This window comes from Wolffia australiana, chromosome 4, assembly GCF_029677425.1.
Source record: "Wolffia australiana isolate 7733 chromosome 4, ASM2967742v1".
Classification (NCBI taxonomy): Eukaryota; Viridiplantae; Streptophyta; class Magnoliopsida; order Alismatales; family Araceae; genus Wolffia; species Wolffia australiana.
Window position 1 is genome coordinate 23,419,459 of NC_135838.1, and position 4,348 is coordinate 23,423,806.

At 42.4% G+C, this 4,348-nt stretch overlaps 1 pseudogene; it reads right to left on the reverse strand.

The window, feature by feature from the left end:
* Window positions 1–1,798: 1,798 nt before the first annotated feature.
* On the reverse strand, window positions 1,799–3,124 carry LOC144702569 (expansin-A10 pseudogene; annotated as a pseudogene).
* Window positions 3,125–4,348: the final 1,224 nt, after the last annotated feature.

The window sequence follows — 4,348 nt, forward strand, 5'->3', positions numbered from 1 at the left end:
TTCTATGATATTCCAGTGTTTTGGCCAAGGACTTCAATGCATTGTCTTCCTTGTGATATCTCCTCTTCCACTGCGGCAAAGAATCTCATCTTGGCCACTCAATCATGTTTGTGAACTTCTTGGTACTCTCAAGTTAGGGATGTTTGGAATTCCATGATTATGAAGTTGTAAGCCATCGTAAAAGTAAAATCACCCATCCACAAGGCATCTTGGTGTCTCGAGTATAAGAACCTCCTAGACAGCCCCGACGTGAATCAACCTAATTGTCATTTGGTATAAAACTATCCAGGGGTTCATACAGATAAATTCAACTCATTATTTACCATAAAGAACACACATTAGGTGTCCTTAATGGCTCCACACTAATGGCCACGAGATCAAGCATACTCACCATATAAGTGAGAGTAGATAGTATCCTTATATCATAAAATTTGGATCTTCTTAAATCTATTTTGAAGATGAGCGCTTAGAAGATGAATACTACTTAAATTATAGTGATCTACGTATTATGATTTCATCATAATTCACTTAGCTATTTTCTGTCTTGATGGACTTGATTATAAGCATCACGTGCACATTAAAATGAACAGATTTTATCACTGAATGGCTTGCATTCGGCATATACCTCCATCAGTAATTTAAGAAAGTGAGTTATAGATGATTTCCAATTGCATTAATCTCAACAACTATGACCATCAGGGTTGATGGTTGATTTTGATATGAAGCATAATAGGATTGTAACACTTCAGAAGAATTATAAATACACAATAACTTTTGATAAATAAGTTCAATTAAAGGGTTGATTAAACTCTTTGAACCTTTTGTGGTAGAAAATGTAGTTTGATAGCTCACATATTGCAACTAGACATACCAATTGGGTTAATCAACCTTTTGTTAGTTTAAATATACGTGGGGACGATTGATGGTCGTGTATGGAGTGGAATGGAGAGTATGAAAGAGATGTAGTCACCTATTGCAATGGAGATGATGAAGGATATGCGCCAGCAAGGAGCCAAGTGAGGGAAAAAGATGAAAATTTTACTGTTGCTAGTGCGACTGAGATGGAGGCCGATATTTGAATAAGCCAATGAATCCACTTATTGAAATAAAAAAAAAATCAAAAGAGTGAGCATTTTACAAGTAAAAGGGATTCTATTTATAGATCCCAAATTATAGGTGTCTAGAGGTAGGAAAGATGGAACTACCTTCAAAATTTCAGCCCAAAACTCCTTTTGGATCATTAGATATCATGGTTTGAATTTTGAGCTATCTGAGCCATCTGATTATCTCTCTCCTTCGACCTCAGTGGACTAGGGTGGGACACATTTCTAAGAAGGAAGAATGCCAAAAAAGTCATTTGAAATATTTAAATAAATTTAAAATGACATTTCTGACTTAGAAAATTACTTTCTTTATGAATTCAATGATTGAAAATTCTATAAATTAACACAAAATCCAGAAAATCAGATAATCATTCCAAAATAGTAAAACCCTAAAAATATTGAAATAAATATTTTAGGAATTATAAATTTATTTTATTGATGAAATAAATGTCAGAAAATTCTGTGAGAGTACGATTAAATGCATAAAAATCAGAACTTCATTCTAAATATGACATAATTTTTTAGCCTTAATAACATGGATTCATGATAATTTCAATGATGTGAAACGCATACACTACATGAGAGTAGGGCATTTGGATTTTGAGGATTTTATGTTTGAAGGATATTTATGTAGTTTGTAGATACAATGTTTTCTAATGGTGCGTTTTTTACGCTGGATTTTATAAACAGTACAAAATCAGTATAAAGGGTTTGTCGGCAGGCGGGCGGCAGAGGTTGCGTGGCAGTCCGAGCCGGCTAGAACTGGTTGCCCTCGAAGGTTTGTCCAAAGGACCAGCCACGGGGGGCGACGTCGTAGCTGACGATGGTTCTTCCATCGCTCGTGGTGACCTTGAAGGAGAGGCTCTGGCTGCCGAGGTTGGCGTTGCTTTGCCAGTTCTGACCCCAGTTTCGGGAAAGAGCCTGCCAATCGGAAGTGGGAGTCTTCAAAGCGAGAGCGACGACGTCGCCAGCGCCGCCGACGTTGGTGACGAGAACGAGGTTGAAGAAGTTGTGGCCGTTGACGGTGAAGCGGATGCCGCCGGACTTGGCGCAAGGGACGCGCTGGTAGGCGACGGGGACGATGCCAGCGCGGTACTGGGCGATTTTGAGGAAGGCCGGCTGGGCTAAGTCGAAGTGCTCGCGCGGGGGGCTGCACCAGCCGCCGTTGTCGCTGGGAATGGAAGGGTTGGGCGGACAGAAGTTGGTGGCCGTGACGGTGATGGTGGCCGGCAAGCACCATTTGGGGTCGCCGGCGCACTTGATCTTGTAGCAGGATCCGCAGCTCAGCCCATTGTTGGATAGCGCCGTGCTTAGCGCTGCTGTGTTCGTCCCGTAGCCCTGGCTTTATAGGTTTCCGTATCCGCATGCCCCACCTGCACCATTATCCAATTTCTCTTCAGTTTTCTTACTTCATCTCTCTTTCTCTAGAACTCTCTCTTTACATCTCTCAGCATCCCTCACTCTCTCTTTACAACTCTCTACATCTCTCTTTCCCTCTACAACTCTCTCGCATTACAGCTCTGTAAAAATCTCACTCTCTACAACTCTCTCTCTCTCTCTTTACAACTCTCTCGCATTACAGCTCTGTAAAAATCTCACTCTCTACAACTCTCTCTCTCTCCTTACAACTCTCTACACATTTCTATCTCTCTTTACAACTCTTGACATCTCTCTCTCTCTCTCTCTCTCGTGTTGTTTATTGGATACCCGATCTCTCTCTGTCCATCTACTCATCTTTTCATCTCTCTATTTACCTACTTATCTCTCTCTGGTTACTGAAGGTAGGAGAGAGAAAACGCTCGATCTCTCACAGAATCTAGCAAGCTATCCATCTCTCTCTCATCTGCATCTCGCTATCTATCTTTCTAAAGAGAGGGGAAAGACGTACCCATTGTGCCGGAGGCGTCGCCGCCGCCGTAGAAGGTGGCGTGGGCGTTCTGCCAGCCGCCCTGGGCGGCGCTCGGCCGGAGAAGCGCCGCGAAGAAGAGGAAGCCGAGTAGGAACCCCGCCGCTGCTGCCATTGCTGGATCCGAGCTTCTCACAAATGACAGATGAAGAGAGAGAATCTCGCTTGTTTCTTCTTCTCGTCTCCTGATTTAGAGATAGAGATGCAGAGCTAGAGAGAGACGCAGAGCAAGAGAGAGAAATTGGTGGTGACGACTGATGAGTTGCGGAGGGGACCTTGGGGGGTTTTTATCAAGGGGGAGGGCGGTGGGCTCCACGAAGATAAGCAATTTTCTAAAATTAGGAGCACATACGATCGTCTTGCTCGGCTGGGCCCATGAATTCTAAAATCCATGATTTCTGCGAATTATCAAAGCGGTTCAAGTCCAGTGGAGTCTGGTCACCGGACAAACGCTAATTACCGGGAGATAATAGGCAAAAGTCTGTGGCGATGAAGAATTGTGATTAATAAGATAATTATTTACTGATATCACATGTAGAGAGTTGCTTTCGTCGTAATTAACCCTAACCGTGTAATCATTAATGCAAATGCATCGCATAAGACTAGAAAAATGCCTTGGCCGGTGGCGTGGGGACATTAATAAGCCAATGCACTGCTGATTTTTCTACCGGTTGCAGCTGCGTCTTTCTCATGCTCCTGTTCCTTCATAGCTTATATGTCTCTACAAACCTCTTTCTGTCTCTCTACAATACCGCTATCTCTATAAAACTTAATCTCCATGTCCAAATCAGTGAGCAAATATTCCAGCCCGCATGTTACGCTACCCTGTAGAGATATCCAAAATGATTCTCTCCTTCATGAGAAACAGAGAGAAAAAGAGACGTAGGCACAGAGAGAGAGAGATGGGTAGAGAGAAAAAGTGGAGCTTGAAGATCCTGATGGTACGGCTAGACTTAGAATATTACATCAGACACAGTTAATTTCCAGCTCGATGGTATTATCAAATTGGACAAATAGCTAGATACCTTCGATATTTCTCCCATAAATGATCGGAATTCATATTTAGTGGATGCCAATAGTCAGGAAGTAGCCCCTAGGAAATGATCGACTAGCGGTATTGTAAATAATTAGGTAAGCTATGGTCTTGAAAAGAAAATTCAACGAGGAGAGATAGAGAGAGCGTACGGATGGATAAATGGCCACGAGAGATAAGAGGGTAGTAGTGAGAAAGAGGGATATGGGTGGATAAATGGTCACAATAGATAAGAGGGCAGTACTGAGAGAGAGATATATATGGATGGATAAATTCTCACCAGAGATAAGAGTGTAGCAGTGAGAG